The sequence below is a fragment of the Hippocampus zosterae genome, chromosome 15 (genome assembly GCF_025434085.1).
Source record: "Hippocampus zosterae strain Florida chromosome 15, ASM2543408v3, whole genome shotgun sequence".
Classification (NCBI taxonomy): Eukaryota; Metazoa; Chordata; class Actinopteri; order Syngnathiformes; family Syngnathidae; genus Hippocampus; species Hippocampus zosterae.
In genome coordinates this window covers 15,098,125-15,123,941 of record NC_067465.1, presented here as the reverse complement: position 1 = coordinate 15,123,941, position 25,817 = coordinate 15,098,125, and the positions used below count along the sequence as shown (strand labels likewise).

The 25,817-nt window shown below is 43.2% G+C and overlaps 2 protein-coding genes across 11 annotated transcripts in view; one reads left to right on the top strand and one right to left on the bottom strand.

Moving 5' to 3' along the window:
* The window catches only part of LOC127616656 (adhesion G protein-coupled receptor L2-like), a 136,988-nt gene extending 119,612 nt beyond the window's left edge, over positions 1-17,376 (bottom strand). For 8 of the 10 annotated variants that reach the window (XM_052088370.1, XM_052088371.1, XM_052088374.1 and 5 more), the window contains exon 1: positions 16,828-17,376. The gene's annotated coding sequence lies outside the window, so the exon portion shown is untranslated. The remainder of the gene's footprint in view (positions 1-16,827) is intronic. The other 2 variants (XM_052088368.1, XM_052088369.1) reach the window with 1 other exon arrangement.
* The window catches only part of LOC127616701 (ankyrin repeat domain-containing protein 13C-like), a 237,609-nt gene that overhangs the window by 136,240 nt on the left and 75,552 nt on the right, over positions 1-25,817 (top strand). The window lies entirely within an intron of this gene.

Here is a 25,817-nt window from a genome sequence, read left to right as displayed (position 1 = left end):
CTCCCCTCTTAAGTTTGCTTGTATTAAGGAAATGATGCATGGACTTAATATATGCAGCCAAACACATGCTGCAGGTCTGAACGTTGACGGGCTATTAATTTGGCCAGCAGCTCTATGTTTCTTTGGAAACGAGGAACAGACAATCAATCTGGTGCATTAGCTCAGGGAAATAGAACAAGTCAGACTCCTTTTCTCGCCTTTCAATGCACCAAAATTACCACCTTGTTCCCTTCCTGTTGCTTATCTGAGCGTCTCACTGCTTTATTTCCTTGTTCAAAGGTGACCCTGAGCAGATTTATCTACCATGTCTCTGACTTCATGCCAATTTAACTCATTTGGGCAGAGGAGAACCAGCTGAAAACACAATTTCTGATTTGGTTTTGCGCCACTGGAGTCTCTCAGTCCAATTCGTGAGCGCAGCACGCAGTTTGTCGACATTGCGCGTTATCTTGGGAGTTGGACTCAAAGTGTTAATTACGACCCCATTACGGTGACTAATCTGACAATCTGTCAGTTGTCATTCAGTTGAAAAATCAGCCGGGGATAACGCTAACCGTCATATTAAACTCAACAAGCTATCTGGGTGGCTTGTAACGTAAAAAATGCTTTTAGACCACGTCACGTTAAGGTTCATCACAATAATCAGGACTTCAGCCCTGGAGTTTCAGGGCTCAGATTGACCCGCCTAAATTCAAAACAGATGAATGATGATATGTAATTTGAACCTTATTAGTGTATCAATCAAAAATAGCTACCACTCCTATCTATGACATTCATATTGAATTTGAAAAATCCAATTTAAAATTAAATGTGTTAATGCGCAGCTTGTAAGAAATTAATAGGCATTAGGGAGCAGAAGCCCGAACAGCAATTATTACAACCCGGCCCGGTGGGAATAAAACTGAATTTCCAGATTACTCATTCCAAGCCTTCCGGGTGCGTTTATTTATTCAAATGCAGTGGAGGGTGGGGGGAGGGGCTGCCTTTATTTCTACCTTGATATGAATTTTTGGAACAATATGAACCGATGTTTCTGGTGTCTTACAATTTTCGCCAAGTGAAATGAGAGTACAAAAACCAAAATAAAGGAAACAAACGAACGCACACAACTAGGCTTGTCACAACAATAACTATGAGTTATTGTTCGATGAGAAAAAATGTTTTTTTGGGGGGGACTTGATAAATAGTCATTTGTATGCATGTTTATTTATCTACGTCAGGTGTCACCAACATTTTTGAGGGTGAGAGCAACTTCATGTGTACCGATTGTGTGAAGGGCTACCAAATTGATACACGTCTGAAATAACATATTTGTCCAAAATACCTTCAATAATATGAGGATGTGTTATTTTTAATACTTGATGATTTAAATTGTCAGACTTTGATCGTGTTTCGAAATGTCTCACAGTACTGCCAATGTTTGCATTTTTAAATCATAATTTCTACTAGCAAATCACAATGTCCAGGCACTGGCGGGCTACTCAAGTGGTCTTCACGGGCTACCTGGTGCCCGCGGGCACCATGTTGGTGACCACTGATCTACGTCATCACCATTCACTCGCGCATCTCCTTCCCTCTCCTGTCTCCACCTGTTCACCATTGTGAGAGTGGGCATACGTAAGCGCGCGCGCACACACACACTTTTTGCACAACTTCATTCTTTGTTTATGCACTATGAATTCTGAAAAAATTTGCTATGCCCACCGCGAATTTAAAGACTGGCGACCAGCACCTGTTTGGAGTGGCACACTTGACAAGCGAGAGCAGCCAGTGTAAAATCTCAATAACTCCTATGCTAGGTCTCTTGTGCACTGAGAGATTGCAGCTCACTTGACTTTCCTGGACAGTAGGTTTATGTAAAAACCTCAATGGCCATCATATAAAACACATTTATTAATTTGAGCTTTAAATTAGGACAGTATTAGATCCCTTAGAAACCAACCTTTGTTGAGCCAATGTACCTATCTACATTAGAAAAATCTCATACATGAGCATACAAAAAAAACAACCAAACAAACAAAACAAAAAACAACTGCACTATTGTTTACAGCAATAGTTTCTGGGAAAATGTATTGCCTGTAAAATAATGTTACTGTTACAGGCCTACACACAACATTGCAGGGTTACTACATGCCCACTGGAACACGTCACTAAACCCGACCGAGATCAGTTTTAATAATTTTTAATGTTCCATAATGCAATGAATAGAAGACAACAGGTAGGTTCTGCTATTATGTTAGCAACAGGCGAGGTAATTACAATCTCCTAGGTCGATGAGGCGCGATTGCAGACATGGCTACCTGTTTGAGCAAATGCATTCGTCCATCCATTCATCCATTTTCTAATTCGCTTATCCTCACGAGGGTCGCAGGCATGCTGGAGTCTATCTCACTTGTCTTCGGGCAGTAGGCAGGGCACACACTGAACCGGTTGCCAGCCAATCGCAGGCCACACATAGACAAACAAATCATCCATGTTCACACTCACACCTAGAAACAATTTAGAGTGTTCCATTAACCTGCCATGCATGTTTTGGGAATGTGGGAGGAAACCGGAGTACCCGGAGAAAACCCACGCTGGCACAGAGAGAACATGCAAACTCCACACCGGAAGGTCAGTCGACCACCGGGCCGCCCGAAATGCATTCGTTTTCATTTAAATTGTATTAACATTACACTAAAGACGCACGCACACAATGGCACTATCATCAAAAAGCAAATGAGTCACACCGTAACCTTGAATGGAAAAAGCAGATGCCTCCATTATTCCACTGGGAGGGCACAAAGGCTACTGCATGACATAGTAGTAGAAAGTAAAACTCACACGTCCCATTGAAGAAGTAAAAATAACTTTGGATTCTAGCATCCATGCTATTGTGTCTTTTAAAGCACCAAATCGGCCAACCTAACAAGAGAGGCACTAGTTGGGCTGCCAAAATCTGGAAACAAAGTGCATCTCCATCTCGCCAAATGCGTAACGGTCAGGCTATGTCGTGAAATGACAGAAGCGCAGTTACGTCAAGCAAGCGGGTTTTGGCAGTTCGGGGACGTCTATCGGGGCTGGGTTTGCATCAGGTCATTTCCTAATTGACTTTTTTTTTTCTTCACATCCCAATAATGGTGCCCCGTGGCTTGGACCACACACCCATTAGAGTTTTCCATTAGAAATATTGAACAGGCTTAACATTTACGAGTGTCAACCTGACCATTTTGTGAGCAGATCGGGGAAAGAAAAAAAAATGAATAAATAAAAGATTCTCGATACACCCACACCACGGGATAATTGCTCAGGACAGTCTCATAACCGGACCTAGCTGACTTTCATTACGAGGGAAGAAAACTGTTCCCATTTGATTGTCCGTACGAGTGTGCCTTGCTTAAGGGACTGCATTAAAGAGCAGTTTAAAAGTGAAGTGGCTGAATGTACAAATATTGAAAAGGCCTTTTCGACAAATGCCCATTCGAGCACTAACGAGTGACGTAACTAACAAGCGGGGAATGTCCCGTTTTGATTCCGGTGCCTAACTGGAAACATTTGTCGTCCCGAACAGACGACTGTGAAATCAACAAACAGAAGCATATGGCAGCCACCAAACAGCGCGTCTGTTCTTCAGAAAAACGGGGCAGGCTCGTTGTGTTGATGTAAAGCTTTGCAACCTTTGCCAACCTAACACTCATTGTGAAGAATGCGAGCTTTATTTATTTATTTATTTAACTTTATTTTTTTGCTTGCTTTGCTTCATTCCATCCCTCCCCCCGCCCCCAACCTCCTCATTCTTCTCCACTCCATCATTCCTTGAGTGTTTGCGCTGTGTCCCTTAGTTACCGGATAAGCAAGCCAATAGCAGCAACGGCAGCAGCAGCTTTGGAGAGTTAAAAGCTTGCCTGCCCAGTCCCACTCATACAAGGCCATCAATAATTCACCCTCATCGGGAAGCATTATCTAACAGCCTTATGAAAGTTTAAAGCTTCTGGGTGACAACATAAGAAGCCGTGAATGCTCTGCAAGAAGACGTAGCAGGCGGTGCCGGCGACCACCGACAACAGACACGTTCAAGTGGAAACAGACGACGGCGGTCCATCTGCCCACTGAGGCCCATTTAACCACTACGCTGACAGATGCGAGTCAACGGCATTAAAAAAAAAAGAGGATACAAAGGTGGAAGCATTGGCTGGGCTGTCTTAACACCCAGGCCTCACTCTCATTGACAGTTAAATCCCTCTAAGCCCGGATCAATTACAACAAGCGCTGCTGTAATTAAAATGCCCTAACAAAGGTCTTAGAAGCGCCTTCCCCATTGATAAGAAGCAAGGCTCCCATCTGTGGAAGCGTCTCCACACAATATTCTGGCTTTTTGTTGCTGTGCGCACACTATTCTCTGAAAGATTCACCTAATTTTAAGCTCGTTTTTAAAGCTCCAAAATGCCAGAACATAATACCGAAGGCTTTAGGTAATGGGGACATTGTTATCGGAGTCAAGTTCCTCTGTTGATGAACATTTTTTTATGTTGGTGAGGCGTTAAGTTAAAAGCCCAAGTGGTTAGCAGGAGTTACAGAGAGTCTTTTGATGAATTTTTGTGAAAGCAAATTTGAAGGGAAATTATGTGCAATGAATTTGAAAATGACGGTCAACTGTTTCATCAGCCCAGAGAGTACGGTAAATATTTTGATTAAGGTCTTCTCAACATTTTTACCGTAAACTTTTTTTTTGTCTTTTAGTAGTTTTAGAAACCTACTTCTATTTCTTTACTTTCCTTTTGAAATTTGAAGCTTGAAATGGCTCTGAAGTTGGCAAGTCCACGTGTTTCAATATTTTCAACGTGCATTATTTCAGTAATTTTGGTAAGCGACTTTTTTTTCTTATTCTTTGCACTGCTTCTGAATGTCGTTTGGTGTTGTGTTTGTAAATGCTTTTAGATGCTGTGTCTTGTGTGAAGCACGTTGAGTTGCCTTGTGTATGAATTGTGCTCTATAAATGAAGCCGCATAACTTTTTGGATGATTGTATGTGCTATGACGTATGGTTTGGCGAGATGACCTCAAATCCATATCACAGTATAGAATCCAATCAAGGTATCACATAAGTGTAAAAATTTGAATGCAAGCATTTTTGAATGGGCCGTATGCTGTTTTCCTGACCCAGTAAAAAGACACATTTTTTTCTTTTTTGCCAATTTTAACCTCATCAAAAATCGCAAAACTATACAGTCAGTATATAAGCATTCAAGTTGAAGGTTGAGGATTTATTTTTACACTTGTATGTAGATTAATATTCGGAAAAACTTAACGACCACATAAAAACAAATCAGAGGTCAACCGAAACAGATTGATTTCATCTTTAGAGCTTTCTTTCCAAAATATTTTCAATCGATTGTGTGAGCCCACAAAATGCTAATTGACGGGAAAAGATGGTGCTTGTGTTCAGACCCTCACCACAAGGACGCATCGTTTTTATCTTTTAAAAAGATATCTTACGTGACTATGCTCAGCGTCTGAATGGCAGAACGATTATGTTTCCTAATTAAAACGCTGCCGCAAAGCAATTAGCACACAGAGTTTCATCAGAACGCTTCATACAGAAAGATGCCGATCATTGAAGCCTCTTAGCCTCTGCAAAGTTTTCAAACGGAACAAATTAACACAGCCGGCGAAGCCAAATTCTCATTGCACATCATCGTTGGCTTATTTTTGAGGGGTTGTCGGCTTCATGCTTCATAGCATGAAACCTAAATTTCAAAGTTCGCTTACAGCAGCTGCCAAAATTAGCCTCGAAAGCCGCTCCCCTGTGGCGACAAGGAGGGCCCGACTGGGCCGACACGTAGCGCGACCTAGACGGCTGAGTGAGCTGACGCGTTGTGAAAGCAAGCCGTGCCATTCTGCGCATCGTGCCGCAGTTTCCTATTCTATGTGACAACGCCTGCCAATCACGGCCCTCGAGAACTGCCAAGGGATCGGGAGATAACCTCTGACCTTGAAAAAACATGCTTGGCATCGCCTCAAGATAACACATGTGCCTCACGACTGGACGAAAGCACGCACCTTGAAATCTGACTTAACATCAGAGGTTAAGCTTGGAGTGATAAGGTGACTCCTGGATTTATTTTTTTTATGTTTAAGAAGTTTGGGGATCATGTGAAAATTCATCGATTGTTATCAGGAGCTCACTTTTGGGATGGATCTCACATGAGCCCGAGCACAAACAGACCTCTCGACAACCAGCATGAAAACATCGCAAGTACTCTTTCTATATTTGTGAAAGCATTAAAAAAGTGCCAGCGGTGCCATATCGTGGGAGGTGACATTCAAGCATGGCAGCACTAGCGCGCTAAATCTGGAAGCAAAGGACCGATTCCAGTTAAATTATTTTTGCTATTAATTCCACTGAGTAACTTTGCACATGAAAGCCTCTGACAGAAGAATACCAGCTGTCAATCAAAGCGAAGCGGGCTGCGGACTGCACATGTGGGAAATGAAACACGGGCGTTAGCCGACACTCTACCTGCATCCATTTCTTCCCTTTTTCTGCACCAAATGAGAAATAATCCCGTCACACCACATCGGCGGAGTGATTTACATTTTTATATGATATGGAGAATGCCGCGGGATGGGTGTGGGCGGGGTGAGCAAGGTAGAAAGAAGGGAAATCGTCGGGAGACATTCCTCTGCAGCGGAGCATGAACTGAAACCTCAATTTCTTGGATAATTACCTGAAATTATTGAGGAATTTGGGAGACGAGACAAAGCAAAGGGAGATGGATGGTGCGAGGGGAAGGGGGTGCCTCATGATGACCTTTTTTTATTCAATACACTTCCTGCGACCTGCGACCTGCGTTGGCGACGCATGAAGAACACCGGCTTCACCCCCCCACCCCCGGCCTCCCACCCTTGAGACAAAAGCGACGCGCTCATGTGCTAATGGCAGGGGAGAGAGTTGGGCAAACGGAGCACTGAGGGCGGCCCGGACAGCTCACAGGTCAGTGCTAATCTTCTGATAGATGGAGCCCAAAGACCCGGGACACATCCATCATGCACCGTCGACGTCTCCCCAACTGGGAGAGATTTGCAAACAGTAAAGGGTTAACACACGGCCCAAACAGACCTCGGATGATCCATCACTCAAGGCAACAAGCGCTCTTTTGAAAGCGTATGGCCCCCTTTGACAACACCGAAGGGCTGCGGAGGAGTGCACGGGGGCGCTCCGATTTAAGACTTTAAGCTCCACGGCTCTGTTGATCATTAAATATCCATTTTAAAAGCGGCGGGGAAAAGTTAGCCGGCATTTCAAACGCCGAAGGTGGTAGTACGGGAGAAGACTTCCTCCCGCTGCCCTCGTCCATGTCCTCGCCACCACACACTCATCCGTCAAGTTAACTACCCTCACACGTAATCTTTCCAGTCATTTGTCTCCTTGTATTTGGTTATGGGAGTCGCATAACAGCCACGTTGGGGATTCCGAGTTCAACGAAAAGCTCACCAAGCAGCACTTTGTTGAATAAACAAAATGGACTCTGCCAAGGGGCATCGATTTCCATCTGTCTTGCCATCAAGCTTCACCTGCCAATCAGGCCCCGGAGTAGTTCAGGCCTGGGACTAAAACCTTTCACCTTGAAAAACGTGCTGGCATCACCCGAAAACAACACGTGTGGCTCAAATGCTAATTAAACGACACAACACCTCCCTATAAAGCCAACATAAGAGGTCAAAATGGGTTATGAGAATGTTCTTGGGGATTGTCATCATTAGGAATCCACGTGGAATGTGGAGGAATGGGTGTGCAGCTGCCTTCTTTCAACTGTGCGGCAGCCAACAGTGTGTGCAATTAATTCGGACTCAGCTAGTTGCAGGGGGAAATCTCAACGAAATGTAAACAGGAGTTTGGTTCTCAACTCAAAAGAGGAATGGGCATTTGTCTCTTATGATACATTGTATGAGGTTGGGATGGGTAGGATGCATTGGCTGAAGGATTATTCGTCAAAGAATTCATGTGAAATGAAGAGATTGTCCCCTCGGGGTCGTGTTTCGTCAACCACAATTTGGCAGCAACCAACAGATGGCGCTGTTAATTCAGACCCTCTCATTGGCTGCCCTAACATGGGAGGATCAGGGATAATCCAAAAGGGGAAGGAAGCAGAAGATAGTTTTGGTAAAACATGTTTCACTCAAAAATTGGGACAGAAATTTGATTCAGAAAGACATGAGAGGCAGAAACGGGTCTGATAAATGGATGTGTGCATTTTCACCCTAAAGAGTCCATGTGGAATGTGGAGTTAAGGGTGTGCAGTCGCAGCAAACGATCAGTGGGCGCCATTATTTCAGACCTGACTAGTTGGCAGGCTAAACAGTGGTCGGGACATTTAAACGGGGAGTAAAATAGAAGAAAAGTTCGCTTGAAAGTGGAACAGTTTTAACAAAAAAAAAGTAGGGAGAGCACTAGACAGGTATGATAAATGGATGGGTGGATTTTACCTCATTAAGAATCCATGTGGGATGGGGAACTTGTAGCAATGAGGTTTTGTTCTGTCATCACCCTGTGGAGTCTTACCGGGTCTCCGTGCAATGTTAAAAATGACTTTACATGATGTGGCGTATTTGTGGCCATTTGTATTCCAGCGAACTCTTGACATGGGCCCTGTCCACGTGTTTTTGTTCTGGGAGCTACCAGCCTTATTCTTGCTGCTTCGCCACATGTTCCCCACAATACTTCCCATTTTGCTTTCAGTCTGTATGAATTGTAATCATCCAGTAAAATTTTTAATATCATTCCCGAAACGCTTTGGTTTAACTGACGGCTGAATATACGGGCATCACTATTTGCAGAAATACTGCTCTCCCCGGTGGGGAAGTTACTTTATTACAGTTTCATTAGCCCTTTAAAAAAAAAAAGAAGAAAAAAAAAAGGCCAGAAACTCATGAAAACTGAAAAGAGAGTTCAGGATTTTGGACCAGGTTGGCATCTTTGTAAACTGATCTGTATGCTAATCATATCCATAACATAGGTGGACAAATTATGAGACATTTAAGACAATCTTAAAAAAAAAAAAACTTCAGCAGCACAATGTAACTAACTACAAGTGTTTCCTTTATTTTTTATTTTTTGGGGGAGAAGTTTCGATTTGGTGTGCCGGCGAGGTCAGATGCAAGAATGGTAAACTAATTCGGATCTGATGCAGCTTCAGCATTTGGTAGCAATATTAATTCAACATGGACTCCCCAACATCTCAACATGTTCTGATGTTTATATCTCTGTAAAATGTCAGCAGCTCATGTTGTAATGTGTTGTGCTGGAGTGGGATCTACATAGCTTTACGGGTCTTTAAATGGAATCCAGCGCCGCCATACCTTCTCTGTCAATACCGCAGTCAACGCTGGTCTGTCACCGATTACCCGAGTGACAAATGTTATTAACCTGGAGTTATCGGGCTTGCCGGTTTACGACAGTGACTTTGGAGTGGTGAAAGATGAACGAAGCAGAGCGGTAGCTCCTCTGCAACCTTTCGGTAACGTAAAGAGCCGAGTTGCGTTTTCCAAGGTCCTTTTCCGCCAGAGCCTTCCCACACATAAACAAGGCATAACGCCGGCCTACGTGAGCCAAGTCAAAAGTCACTGTAGATAATAGCACGCTAGGGGCTCACGTATGGAGGAGTGTATGTGCGCAAACCTTGAATGTAACCTCTAGAACAGGGGTGTCACGTTGCAAGGTGGTGGTGGTGGTGGACCTCAAAAAGCAGGCAGGAGGAAGGAGCAGGGTGAACTTGACAAGTTGTACTGTATAAAAACACAGAGAAAACTGAATCCGAAACAAACAAAGTTCTAAGAACACAAGGAATTTAAAGTACCAAAACAAAACCATGACTGAAGCAAAAATCTAACAGGAACACAACCATGACAGAAACATGACGGTAGCTAGCAAACAAACAATGACCCAACAATGAGTGGTCGGGCGGGAGTCCTTTTATACAACTAATTACATAACGACCAACAGGTGTGCAGCTGCAGGGGGAGCCCTACAGTGTCACCTGTTGATCCCAAACCAAAACATGACAAGGGGTGTCAAACTCCTTTTTGTTGTGGGCCACTTTGGAATTATGCCTCCCCTCAGAGGGCCGTTACGATAGTGAAACCAAATACACCATAACATTGTATTATTACTTGTCCACAAAAAAATCGATGGCTCACTAGTTTTAAAATCAGTCAAGTATTTGTTCAATTACTGTCCAAGTGAGTTAAAACCGGGTCAGGCGTAGAAAACCGACCGAGAATTTCTACGTGGAAAAAAAACTTTACGGTCGGCATTTTTTTCAAACAACCCTCTACATTTTTGTGTAGAGGGTTTACAACAATGCAAACTCTCGCAATATTCAAGTTGAGCGTGTGCGTCGTTTGCCCTGTCGTCTGTCAAGAACATTGAAACATGGCGGCGCTGCTGTGCTGCTGCTGCATTGCATTTCCGGTTAAACAGTCACCATCATACCTCTCTCCTCTTTGTCATCACTGGTATCGCAAAAAAAGCCAAAGAAGTGGCAAACCAGTTTCACATTGATAAACATTGATGTAGTCTCAATATGTAGTGCAAACTGTTATTTTTGTTTGCATTTTTTTTCCCGGCCAATGTTTCATGAAAATGTTGGGCTGAACTACGATACGCTCAGCATGATAGGACTTGAAAGGTTGTTCTAAAGCACAGGTGTCAAAGTCAAGGCCTGGGGGTCAGATCCGGCCTGCCAAATTATTTTATGTGGCCCGCGAAAGCAAATCAATTCCATGACCTTGCTTAAATCTTTACTGAAATCTCAAATTGTCATATGTAATAAAGAATTGTGACATTTTGCAATAACTTTGTGAAGCCAAACAAAAAAGATATTGTGTGTTTCCGGGAACATGAAATTTCAGCATAGGGTCGGGTCGGTAGGTCGGACGAAGTTTTTTTTTTTTTCATCAAAAATGTAAACAAAATAACCATTAAACAAGAAGACATTGAAACCGCCGCCGGCGCCGCTGGCGCCGCTGCCACCTATTTAGTTTTCTCCCCGTTCCGGACTCGGGGGGCCGGGGCGCGCCGCCGCCTCCGCTGACGTCCTCCTCCGCCCTCCTCCACCCTCGGTGTTTACTCGGCCCGTGGTGTTCATCAAATAGTTCGCAGATTTTTTTCGATACATCAATGGATGGTATTTTCTTAACATTATGGTGCGAGCATGTAACTGTAACAGAGAAAATGCGGTTTAATTAAACTGTCGTTGCAAATCGCGGCCGCCGCCATGTTTCATTGTTCTTGACAGACGACAGGGCAAATGACGCACGCGCTCAACTTGAATATAAGCATAAGTTTGCATAAGTTGCATAAGTTTGCACCGATGTAAACCCTTTACACAAAAATGTAGAGGGTTGTTTGAAAAAAATGCCGACCGTAAAGTTTTTTTTTCGACGTAGAAATTCTCGGTCGGTCGGGTTACCGGAAACACACAACTTTTTTTTTCTACGCCTTGTGAGGGTATTAAGGCTGAGTACACATTCTATTCTGTTGATGTGTCACGAGGACTAATTTTCGCACTCCTATCACAGTGATGGATGTCAAAATGTCAATAACGGTTTTACGATGGCATCAGTTTGAAAGTGAAAAAGATAAATCCACTTTCCAGTGATTCCTATGAGTCAAAAACTAGTTGTTTTTTTTTTTTAATGAACATTTTGGGGGTCAACCTGGGAGATTGGACCACACCTCTGTGGTCGATTGCTCTTCCTGTGATCAGAGCAGAGGCGTCCCAGCAGCGATGATTCATGGCAGGCCATCCTCCTGGCCTTATTGTCCATTTGTTGCTCAACGTTTCAGTGCAGGAGCATCAAAGGGAATTAGACAAGACAGCTGTCAAAGCCCACGCCCAGTGAGTGAAGATGGCAGGTGAGCCTTTGTCACCCCCCCCCACCCCCTGCCCACACACACACACACACACACACGCGCATACACACACACACCAATTCCTTCTCCTTAGCTCAAACTGCTCTGAACAAAACGACTGCAAGTCTGAGTTGTCGTCGACAGCACACATGCATGCACTTTGCTGTGTTACACCTAAGGACATGTTCTGGGTCTTTAAGTTGCCGTTTGATGTTTAATTTAGAGATTTTTGGCCCGAGAAGTTAGTCTGCAGAGTTGGGAAAGCCAAACTGCAGTATGGGTTCTGCAATATCAGGTGACTTTCAAGTTGTTCTCACTTCAAAACGAGTGTACAGGCAATGGTTTTAGGAACACTTGGAGTTTCCAAAATATAAGTATGAAGAGAAGTTAACCGCTGCATCGTAAAAATTTGAAAAAAGACCTGACAGACATGAAATAGAGAGGCAACAGGAAGGTGTTTGAAGAGTTACACAGGGGTCCCGAGGTTTACGACTGAACTGACATCATCGTTCTCTAGGTTACCACATGCACAAGGAACTTGTGTGCATAACATGTAAGAATACAAGTAGACTGGCTTGGTGACCGCCATGCTGATCTTTATTTGATGGTTTTATATTTAGACGGAAGCATGAAACTGCCAATGTAGAGAAAAAATGTCTGACTGGTAAAAATGGTTGGTTCCAAAATGCTTGAGCGCAATCAAAAAAAAAAAATGACTGGTTCCAAAATGCTTGAGCGCAATCAAAAAAAATGTTATTCCCCGTTGACAGTTTCACGCTTCCATATAGTTTAGAGGTGTCCCGATCTGATATTGATATCGGATATCGATACGATATCAGACCCCCCCAAAAAAGAGCATTGGATTATATTGGTCTAAATCCAGAATGTCTGATATTAGCACTCATATACAAGAAGTCCATTCCAAACTCCATCGATTGTAAATGCAAAATGTACTCAAGCATACTTGAATTGAGTTATTTTGCACTTTGTTTTTATTTACTTTCATATGTCATTTTTCAGGGTCATTAAATTGACCCAATTATTTTATTCAAGTGGAGGAGATTCGCATGTTTGAGGTTGGCATTTTTTCTCATACCTACTGTTGCTGACGTGTTGTTTAAATAGAATCACTCGATCAAGTCTCTCTCAACATTTCACAATAAAAATAAATAAATAAAGGCAGGTATCCTTCCTGCAATATCGGTATCGTTACGACAGTGAAAAAGTGGATCGGGGCACCAACAGTATATTTACGGCCAGGAATGGTCTTGTCACGGCCTTTTTTTTTTTTTTTTACAGCAGCTGCATGCAAAGTGTAATAAATACTATTTCGGCTGCAGACTCTCGGTTGCTCAGTGTCACACCAAGGTCCAAAGCTTTGCAGCCAAACAGCGTGAAAAGAAAATTCCCTCCAGCTACTTTAAACACATTTTCACCAACGAGCAGTATGTACGCACACACTGTACACGTTATTCTTTCCCTTGAAGCTCCGATCTTTGCAGATGTGTCTTTGACGGGCGGCGTGCAAGGAGGTGGGGTCGGTTGGGTCCAAGGTGGCTAATATTCCCACGAAGACTATAAAAGGCTTTTGATGATTTTGATTATGGCCGCCGAATCCTCTCGCCGAATCACAATTGCAAACAAAATGCGGGCCGTTCCAAAAAACGCCGTCTGTATCGGGCAGCGGCAGCAGGACGAGGCCGCTTGAGCGGAAGAGGAGGGAAAATGAGTGTGGAGGAGGCAATGAGGAGCGGGCTTGGGGGCTTGGTGGGGGCTGCTGGTAGCTCATGTTCTCCCTATTGATATGCAGACACTTTGATATGGAAATAGCAAGTTACAAAAAGCCGCCAGAATTCACACTCGCCTGCATTGAAACCATTTGTGCGAGGCGAGATGAGATGGCACTTCCTTCCCAGGACAACACCGACAAATGGACCCGAGCAGCATGCCTGGCTTGGGTGAGAACTGGAGTGGAGGTAGAGAGTGCATGTGTGCGTGTATGTGGTGAGAATGTAACAGAACATTTGTCCTCCTCCCGCTCTCTCGCTCTCTTTTCAATTCCTACCGTCCCACAATTCATTGCGTGCTGAAAAGCAGAATTTTTTCCCCCCCCAACACAATTGTCAAAGAATGGACATTGCTTCTCACTAGTCCTCCTTCCTTCATTCCACCAAGCCAAGAGGACATTTACTTCACGCCAAAGCATAAAAGTTTCGAAAATCCACCCAAATTTGTCATTTGTCACGCAACATGCAGATGACGTAATAATAATACATGAGCTAGCTAAGAACCACCCAGAAACGAACAGCCGCTCCTCTTTTACACACCCTGACAGCTGAGAGTTACAGCTCCATAAGTATTGGGACATGCCCCTTAATCGAGGGACTGATCCATGAAGGGCTCGAGTATAGACACGCTTTCGCCCTCCTAAATCTTAAATCGCAACTTAAATGAGTTGGTCGATATAATTGAACTACTAGGCGGTGGAACATTGGGCCCGTGGGCCATTCGTGGACCACTGGAGCATTTAATACAGCCCGCTATGCAATCTGAGCAAAGAAACCCCACAAATCTTATCGAAATCATCCACCATTTCCATTCACATCGTCAGTGCATGTGAGCTGCATGCACCAAAATCAGGCAAGAGTCAACATACCAAACAGTGAAGGACATTTCTTCAGAAATTTTGTTTGAGACTTGAATGACGAAGAAAACTGAAATGGCCGCTGAACCACAGATTTTAAAAGTGTGTAACAGTGTACAAGAGTATAAGAGTATGAAGCAATGCATCAATAATTCAGCCAAGGACGCGAACAGATTATGCACACTGACTGGCCAAACAAAACCGTACAGGATACGATACAACAACAATGCAGATTCAAAGAAACTGTTTGGCTTCACTCCTGCCATAACACATTAAAATATTGGGGCAATCTCATTTTTATCCACATGTAGAAAACGATTGCAGTAGAATTTTGTGATTTTATTTTTCAAATTTCTTCATGCAAATCAATGTGTCAGTCCTGCCCTAAATATATATATTTTTTCAAGTGCATTACTGTTTTCCAAGCGAGGTGTGTGGCGTCCATTTCCACTCAACGTAGCAAATATGGTTCCAAAATCAACTGCACAACTGTTACAAAACATTAAAAGTGAAATATATCCACAACAATTCCAGTCAGGGTCTACTAACACGTTTGGGAAAATATGTGGAGAAGTTGCACAATAACTTCAGCAGAAAGGGACTGGGGTACGTAAAGTTTTCTTTGGCAACTTTTAAAATTCACCACCATAACAAATTTCTTGCCTTTAATGTAATAATATTGTTTCATGATTGTCATAATTGCTTTTGCAGTAAGGACCATGGCATCAATTTCCACTCAAGTGACCAATCATGGTTCCATAATCAACTTCACAACTGTTATTGGCATTAAATGTGAACTATGCGCACGTTCGGTGCATTCAGGATCCACCACCAACACATTCCGGACATTGGAAAAATCGACATTTTAACCATATGGTGAAATTGATTCGTATTCCAAGTGACATAACTTTCATTTGTAACTTGAAATTTTCAGCATGACTAAGCACCAGCATAATCTACCCGTTTTGTCTTGAATCAAGACAAAACAGTGCTGTTTTTCAATATTCTGTTGCTCTCTTAGTGAGGTGTGTGGCATCCATTTACACTCAAGTTACCGAATATGCTTCCAAAAGTAACTACTAACCGACTTAATTGTTATGAATGATGAAATGTGAACCATAAGCACATTAGTTGCCTTCAGGGCATTTAGGCCAATTGTCTTGCATGCATTAAAATTCTTGGAAAATCAAAATTTGTTGAAATAATAGAATGATTTTTATGAATTTAGATGAATTTTTAATGATTACAGCCAACTTAAGTTACCCGTCTTTCCTGAAATTCAATTAATTTTTTTCATGATTATAATGGTATCCGTCTTGCTTTTTTTTTTTTACGGTTCTATAAAGAGTTATAAAGTCAAAGTTTCCAATTCTGGTTCCAAAATTACCCAGGCAATTTCCACTCCACCAAATACAAACTATATGCACATTAGTTGCAATAATGGTCCGCCACGGAGACATTTTGGACAATTCCACGCTTCAATTGCAAATAAAGGCATGATTGGATGAGTTTGTTGTGGAAGAACAACACCAAGGCAATGCATGACCTTAAGCGGTGATTGCATGACTTTTATCTTTGCCTAGTGACTTCCTAAACACTCACTTCAACATTTTATCGGAAAAATGGACGCACTGTTTTAATTGATTACCCAATTCTGGACGGCGTTTGCCTTATATAACGTTGCAGCACGTCAGCTCACGGCCGAACGCCGTCCACAAGAAATTCGCGCGTCAATGTGGTTTAACCTTGATGTGTCAGCGGTGCCTTGCTCTCGGGGGGATCCCGGCCAGAGCCTGCCTCCGAAAATGTCTCACGTAAGGCGTACTGGCAGATAGTGCCCCACAGCCCGTAAAAACCCTGCATCTGTCTGCATGTCTGTGTGTGTTCGTGTGTTTGAGTTAGTGAGCGCGCGTGTGTGTGTGTGCACCATCATCTCTCATGGCAGGCATGTGGGCTCCGTGAATTATACATGCCATGTGCAATGATCTAATTTTATAGCTCCAAATGGGAGCGCTGACGGCAGCAACTGACATCCAGTTTCTTCGATGCTGTTTTAAAGTGTGTGCGTGGGGAAATGCACGTTAACTATAACAGTCGGCATCGCACTTGACCGGGGACAAACGTGTGCCCTCAGTTTTTTTTCATTGTGCAAATGAATTTAGAATTTCAAAACAAAAGCGACCGACTCTAAATTACTGTGTTTATTGATATGATTTAACATTTTCTAAAGTCAGTCAAAGACGCACTTATTGCACACGGCGTTTAAACATTATTGAGGTGGTTCTTCTTACCGTGCGAGAAGGATGACGGAGTGTGAATTTCAGATCGACACCCCTCTTCTACTCGGCTGGCCTGGTTCAGACGAGGAGGCCCCCGCAAATTGAGGTCCCGGTCACACAAAAGCAGACTCAGCTCGGCTGCATGTTCGGGTCGCCTCACAGCGGACAGGCGGCAGTGGCAGGTAGACGCTCCCCTACACGTCGATACATCTAGGTCGGGGCGAATAGCTCCATGAACAAGGAGAGGAAGAAGGGGGTTCAAAAGTAAAGCACCATGCCCCGAGCGTGTCGTTTAAAAAGAGAAGGTTGGAGTGGGGGGGGAAACACGCTCCAATGAGACGAGGTGAATTGGAAAAAGTCCCGAGCGGGTCGTGGCGAAGTGGGTCTGGAGAGTCGTTGAAGCCCGAAGGCGGCGCACTCAAGTCGGGGAGTGTTGAGATGAGATCCTCGGTGAGCTCCGGGATTTAGTTGCACGCCAGCCTGCGCGTGTCGCATCCGAACGACTCGTACGCAGTCAAGAGGACAACTAACTGAGCAGACCAGCAAGGAGCACTGAACCGACGCTCTGCAGCAGCTGGCTGGACACAGACGCGGGGAAATCCCGGAGTGGAATTACGCAAATGCATTCGGAGTTCGGAATGGATTTAGGCAGTCATAAACCCTGTGATTGGCCAGACACCTAATTAATGGGTCGAAGATAGACAGACAGACAGACAGACAGACAGACAGACAGACAGACAGACAGACAGACAGACAGACAGACAGACAGACAGACAGATAGATAGATAGATAGATAGATAGATAGATAGATAGATAGATAGATAGATAGATAGATAGATAGATAGATAGATAGATAGATAGATAGATAGATAGATAGATAGATAGATAGTGAACCAAAAAGGAAATAGTTATATTGACAGAAAAGTCGTTAGCTTGATAGTTATATATATAAGTTACTTTTGGGAGAGTCAGCAAGCTATCTAGCTAGCTCGATTCTTTGTTAGTTGCTGAGTGAAGTTACATTATAAAGATTTGGTTAATAGTCAGGTGAATTCGAATTAGCCTGTGTCATTAGCAATTAGCTTGATTGAAAGCGACATATATAGATAATAGTGTAAGTGCCCGAAGACGGCTGGGATAGGCTCCAGCACCCCCCGCGACCCTAGTGAGGATTAAGCGGCTCCGAAAATGGATGGATGGATGGATAGTTCACCCCTTCAAATGATCAGCTCATCAGCAACCTCTGAAGAAGCATAATAACGATCCGTGTCATTTGAATGAATGAGCAGCCCTTGAGTACCATGGCAGCCCTTGAGTACCATGGTGACCAGCAACTACTTTAACGAGATCGATAAATCATGGGCTCTTTGGTTGGTTTTGGTTAATAGACACGAGTTAACTCGCAGTGGCCTCCTCATCTGAAGCTTCACGGATTCAATTGACTAGTTAACGAGTTAGCTTGATAGTTTAGCTGGATGGACAAGCAGATAGTTAGTGATCACTGGATTTGGTGTGTGTTTTAATTTAAGGTATCTGGAATAACATTGCGGTCTGTGAAAGCCATGTCACTCCAAAAATTGAAAGCTGATGATTGATATATGGCGTATTTCATTAAGAGTTTCCATTGGATAGCAGTGCTAAATGAATATATTCTATTCCTGCCCCTGATCTATATTGTTTACAAATCACACCATGCATCCTCTGGTGGTTTCAAAGAAGATTTGTGGATTGTTGTTATTTGGAACTTTGTTTAATGTCCCTGAAGGGATTTAGAACTGAAACCCCATCGGAGTTTTTGGGCCGTGATTAAGCTCTATTGCTGGAATTACCACTCCAAAGTTGAGAGCGCATTACTGTAAGCTGCAACACATTAGCATTAAAATTCCATTTGTGGGCAAATATTATCTAATCTTAATGGCTAACTGGACAACAAAATGTTTGCCTCGAAAAGAACCAAATCTGTTCAGCATGGATATGCCAGGCGCTTGGTACATAAAAATGATGATGACAAATATTTAATTCAGACTCCACACAAAAGGGCGATGTGCATCCATTTTCTCTGTGTGATGTGTAATGTTTGAGTGTGTTGTGCATCCCGATTGTCACAGCAACATGCAATTTCTCCGTGTGCTGTCTGAGCTCTGTCATTATGCCTCCAAACAGCATGTGAAGTTGTCTTAGCAGTCAGACGACACCAAGGGAACCGATCCGCACAGCTGCAGTCCAGTTTTTGTGGTGATGCTCTCCTCAGGTTTTTAAAGTTCAGCCCCACGTCTCGTGAACAGCTTGCAGCGGCTTTCATTATTCTACTATTTTTAGCTCCCCAGCAGGGGTGCGAATTCAGACATTTGATTCAGGATGTATTTGCTTAAGAAGAGTCAGTCCGAGTACAAATACTTAACCGCGAAACGAGAATCTATTAACGTCTGAAATGTCACTTGGCTCCCTCTCGTGAGCCAAAATAGTCAGGGTGAGTGCTCTCTGTTACCCGTGGCTTCGGTATCTAAACAGACGCCGAGCCGCACACATGAGATTTGGGTCATGCTCACCAGGTGGAAAGTGAAAAGATGAGTGAGGCAGGCTAAATTTACAAGCTCACATCATCACACGAAGAGAAATAATGTTTATGTATGGACCACGAACAAAAGTGTAAACTCTCCCCGGGATGGGTATTCATTGTGGTCAGCACGGTGTAGATGTAAATTCACACACACACACACACACACACACACACACACACACACACACACACGCACACACACACGCACACACACACACACACACACACACACACACATGCACGCCCACAAAAACAAAAGAAATACTTGGCTTGGCTGTTTCATCGCACCCTGTCATTCTCTCCCGTGTTCTAAACCCCCTAAAAATAAAAGCTCATGTAAGAATCTAAGGAGTTTTTCCTGCCGACTCATCTGAGGGTTAGAAAGACATGTCATGGCAGGAACAGGGCCCATACAGTAAATAACAAGCTCTTAAGGACCTCATCATTGCAACTCGCAGTTTCTTTAGAGAGTGTATACAAATACCGAGGGCCACAGCTTCTGACTTAAATGCCAAATAAAGAAATGAACTGAGCCCTGTTCATGTTGGATCAAACTGTACCAATACCCCCACCCCTCCGAGTGGCTGTGAATTGCAAAGGGGTAGGATGTCAGACCAATCAAATTGGATGTGTACCAAGAAGAGGCGTACTCATGAACGGCACTACATCGGGGCAAAGGGAGGCTGTAACCCCCTCAGAAATCTGTTTAGTCCACCTAAATCTATTTATTTAGTGCCCTGCGACTGACTGGCAGCTAGTTCAGGGTATACTCTGCCTTCTGCCCGAAGTCAGCTGAGATAGGCTCCAGCACCCCCCCCCCCCCCCCGCATCCCCCCTGCGACCCCGTTCAGCATAAGCGGTGTTGAAAATGGATAGATGGATATCAATTTCTTTCTTTATTTATTTATGCTGTTGGATGTGTTGTGTTTTTTTTTTGGGTATCGAGCGCAAGGAAGTTTCATGGACTTACTGTACCTACCTTGGCTGACATTTTCTGTGTGGGAACTTGGCTGTCTAATTCTTCATCCTTGGGGTATTTTGAGACATAAATATGCCACATGGATGTTGTTAAGACACCCACAAAATGTTCTGAATTATGAAAAAAATGCACAATGGTCCTGATTTTCATGTCTAGGACAAGTGTGGCGCAAAGCGCAGTCTAGCTGTGTGCATGGATGGAATTTTCTTTGTTTTGGTATTTTCCTAGACGCGTGCAGGTAGAAGTTTCCGTCGGTATGCGCCGTTGTGGGAGGAAACGCAGCCCACTCTCGGCCAAAAAGCGGCTCCTCTCATTCCCTTTTGCGTCAGCGCAGAGAGAGCCTCGCGGTGTGCATGGCAGGAGATCGGCGAGTGGAAAGGATATTTAAATGTAACTACAAGAAGATCTCCACTTGTGGATGATGAATGGGCCTTCCATCCTCGATCATCCATCTGTTTGAGCTCAACTTCTGTGCTTCCTATACCCAATGTGATATTGTACTTCTTTCCACAATGAATAGTGCATCTATCTGATGGCTGCAGCCAACTGGCGTGCGTGCACCAAAGACTCGAAAAGAAGGTTGTCCTCTATTGAACGGTGACGTTAAGCTTACTTCTCTTTTCGTTTATTTCGTTGACACGTTTATCTGTCATTTATCTGTGATAAATGTGCCACTCTCGCTATTTATACAACTTTAGCAGCACCAAAACGAATCCTGTTTCCCACCACTTAAGCGCTTCCACATTCGACTGCTGGTTTTGCTCACCCACTATACTTTAATTACTCTGGGTTGGCGGGGGTTGGGGAGGGTAAATACCAGAGGCACAGACACATAACAGTACCTATGACTGCTCATTATCACTTGTTTAGTGCATTTCTCGATGCTAATTAAAAGCAGGAACAATAAACATCACACTTTGTTGCTGTCATGCACTCACGTCACGTGTGACTTGAGCATATGGATCCTTTTCATAAGTTGTTTGCTAATTTATTTCAAAAGGCGATTTTAGGAACACACCAGCAGCGGAGAAAGAGAACAAAAGAGCAGCTCGCGGGTAAACAGAGTGTTCATTTGACTTCCAAACTCGTACAGCATTACATAAGTGTCATTGACATTTTTGGGGTCGTTTGTGATCTTGTGGGTTGGAGGCTCCGAGGGGTGTGGGGGGGAGACGCCGTTTGAAGGATTTGAGTCCCTCACAAAGTGTTTGTCTTCAAAACGTGTCATCTCGTGTTAGCTTGTGGACAAGGGGTTCCAGAATAACGCGGGGTGTGGTGAGTTAGAGCTGGGAATGCTGCGGTGAATTCATCACAAGTCATTACTAAGTGGTTTTGCTCGTTATGATCAAACGCTTCAAACTCAAAGGCGATCTCGTCCTATAAGAGAAGAATCGTTTATTGAGGAGAGAAGGGGATCGGGAGGGGGAGGGAATCAAAGAATAATTCGATAAACGCTCTTGTTCCACACAGACCTCTTTGCATTGAGGAATTCTCTATCCATATCCCGGCCCATTATTTAGACCAGCTTGCCGCAGTAAGTGAGCAACGAGGCAGATAAAAGGGGTCAAACTTATCATGGTTTTGACATCCATGGCGGAATGGAAAAGACCAGGAGAAGCACATTTTATGATAAGATTATTTCCGTCCTAATCAATCTTACACTAGCAGTAGAGCGGATTTGGTCTTTTCTCGCAATACAAAATCATATCCCTGCCCCTCCGCTCTTCGAAATAATTCATTTTTTTTCTTTTGATATTTTACGTTGATCTTTTGTTTCCCAGCTGTATAGCGAGTGTGAGGTCATGCGTGTTCATGAACTTCCAAACAAGACGAGTACAAGCATGTAAACACCAATTAAAGGCTGCCAGAATATTCAAACGAGTCATGCAAGAAGGCGAAATACAAGAAGCTGGGCTAACTTCATCGCACAACTACATTGCAGTTCGAAACTCATCGTCTCCTTGACATTTTCAGTCACACTCCTTGTTTTTGTCCAGTTGCTTTCTAATTGGCTACAATTCCTTTTCACATTGCACTCGTGTATTCCATGGCTCACCTAAACTAGCTCTTGACCTCATAAGGTTTTGCCATCGTAACTATTGTACAGGTTTGACATTTACGATTATCTGTCTCAAATGCTTTACGAGCAGATCAGGAACACACAAAAAAAGCCACTCTTTTAACACACTCCACAGCAGTAAATGATCACTGAATGTAATCTCTTGGAGACATCCTATACTCTGTCCATTTGCTGACGCTGAGCGCAAAGGGAGGGAACATGTCCAAATCGTCGGGATGCATGTACTCCACTTCCGACATTTTCATTGAGGGGTAATATGCGGTTGACCCAAATTGTGTGGAATGTTGTGTTCGCATGCTGAACTGGGCCAAAGTGACTGACACTGCAGGCACATGAACAGGCGATTGAAAGTCCAGCTTGCCAAGCCACTAATAAGACTGCGAACTGATGAGAGCACCGAGCATTAACTGCATTATCTGTTTTGGGTCGCTTCTTTACGAACTTGCTCGGCCACGGTTGCTGGAACAACAAATGTGCCCCTAGGAGCAAATGTGGCTTGTTTGGGAAGATTCTGGTGGGAAGTGGACGCTGCACTGCCCTCAATTGCCCCGTAGATGACAGATTAAAGATCTCCCGGTACCCGTCAAAACCAAGTGCCCTCGATCCATGCCACTATGCGGCAGTTGAAGGATGTTCATAATCTGGGTTTTGCAGCATGGTGTTCTTTGCTGTAAAGACTGAGTGACACTTATTGAAGAAACATACTTAGCATTAAATGTCGAGTGGAACCTCAATATTTATATGTTGAAACCAACCAAAATATTTTGGGCAAAATATGTCTCACACAAAAATGGACTCCTGCAACCCTGACAGGATTTCAGCATTTGCCGTGACCGTGAGACATTAGCACAGTGAGCATTGGGACTTATCACAAAATAGCATAGCAACAAAAGTGGTAGGCCTACTTGCGTTTTTGTTCGCACTGCTTTGTAGAATAGGCCGGACAATTAAAAAATCAATAGTTCAATTTTTTGAGGGGGCGGGGGGACATTTGTTGGGAAACATGATTAAATTGGCTGTGGACAGCTAGTGATTAACCTTTAATGTCAAGTGTCTTCAATAGAGTTGTATTACCTCTGCCAAGGTCAATGTTTTCTTTACCATTCATTAGTAGGGACAGTTAAACAGAAAGTTCCATTACTCCAACAGGTCTTCGCAAAACATTATCTGGAGGATGAGGCGGGATCAAAGAAATAAGCTAAATTTAATTCGGGTCAGAAAAGGGACCAAAAATGACTTCAGCATTTGTCTTTGTCTTCCAAAATCTGACATTCAAGTTTAGATTTGGATAAGTGGCCTCTTCTGAAGGATGTGTGGAAGAATATGTCATGATGCTCAGCCCAATTTTTTTCACCTAATTCGCATGACATTATGTCATTTGTGGTGGATTGCATCATCAGTATAATTCAAAAATTTCAAAGTTTTTTTGTACTGTTTGTTTTGGCCATGTCCGGATAAAGCTTATTGCTGATGTTCAGTTCATATAAGCACAGTGGAATTAGATATGGGGTAAGTAGAGTTTTACTGCAGCAATTAGCGCTCAACCTGAAACTGGTCCTTTGTACAGATAAGCGTCATAAGACCAAATAGCTGGTATTCCAGCTATTTGAGAGACAAAAAGAGCTGGGGTCTCGTCTTTTTAAAAGGCGCTTTATTCATTCTTTAAAACTCCCAAACGAATACAAACACCGTCTCTCTTCGGCCACAAGCTGTCTCTTCTGAATTCGGCTCGAGAGGCGTTCAAAGACCGCCTCAGAAAAATGTAAATTAATCATACCTCCAATGGCACAAAGAAAATCGAAAATAATGCACCAAAACAGAAAATGCAGCAAGGAAATCACAAAATGAATAATATGGGGGTATCTGTGAACATCAACATAGACACAATTCTGAACCACTCCAGTCTCCGACACAACGAGCATGAGCAGCCTGAGAAAACTGATCTAGCCTCACCATGCTTACAGGACAAAGAATGGGAAAAGGCGCAGTCACCTGCATAGCAAATACACAAGTGTTAAATGTTGGGGCACATTGTCGGTAAAAATACCCAAACAAAAACAACAAAAAAACCTGATCTATTCACAAACTAAAGCAAAAAATAGGATATTCATACCCAAGCAAAACAAATGTGCCACGGTCAAGAATGCAACAGCTGGTCAAAGAAGTCTTACCAAAAAAAAATTATGATCAATTTTGGATTAAGATGGCACTGTTAAAGACGTGACACTTTTTCCACATTCAAACCACCGCACAGTTTTTCTTTTGCCACTCTGCACAAATTCATTATTCCTTAGCTCATATTGTGAGATGGCTACCTTTATTTGTATGAGATACACACTGGTCCATTTTCACTGACAAGGTACATGAGCACTTTATTAAACTGGTTTCGTAATAACCACTCGTCACGATCAAGTGAGCATTTACTGCTTGAAGTTTGCCAGACTCTGACAAGATTTGGCAAAAGTGCTCTTGGTTGTTCTGGAAAACAGGCACTACAGCTGTTACGATCAATAACTATCTGTCTTTTGAATGTAATTGTTTTTAATCATGTTTTCTGTGTTGTTGTTTTCTTTCAGCCCCTGTGTCTTATTGACACCGTAAAAATGAAGGCTCGCCCTCAATAACTCAAGATTGAAATAAAGTTCCGATTGTATTAAAAAGGTTGTAAAATACAAAGAGCTAAATAGCCTTTCAACTCACCTTTTCACCTACAGTATAAATGTGATTTTGTTTTGGAGGTTTCAGGGTTTGGCAACAGTATGTTCCCTCTTCTGCAGTAGGACTTTATATAAGACTCCTTTTTTTATTTTATTTTGGGCTCCTAAGCCTCTTCCCCATGAGAATTGAGTTGACAGCAAACTTCAGCAGTAGAAGTTAGATCAAGAATATAGAGGGCGAATTCAGCTCACTGCAACACATCAAGTCTGACAAGAAACACGGATCCAGACTCGGTGGGTCTTTTTCTGGGGGGGGGGGGGGGGTAATACAGCGAAACTCCACCTGCCCCCTCCCTCACTTGAATTTGGAGAAAACAGGACGCAGAATCACTGTCGCTTTTGTTCAAAGAATAACAACCCTGAAATAAACGGATCCGAGCATGAGGAAGGATTGTTCTTCAGTCTGAAGCATTTTAAAACACTTACTCAAGCACTTTTTTTTTTAATTCCGTCCCCAGTGGTGCATGTTTATCTCGATCCAAGAGTTGTGTCACTCTTTTGTGCGCAACAAGTCGTTGACTCTTTTCCAACAAATGGAAACAAATGCTCATTGTTCCTGTGTTGAAAGGAAGTAGGTGCATTACAGGAAGTACAAAAGAAAAAAAATATGTATAAATAATGATTCCAGGCAACAGTATATGTCTGTATGGAGCTCAGTTTTTCCTG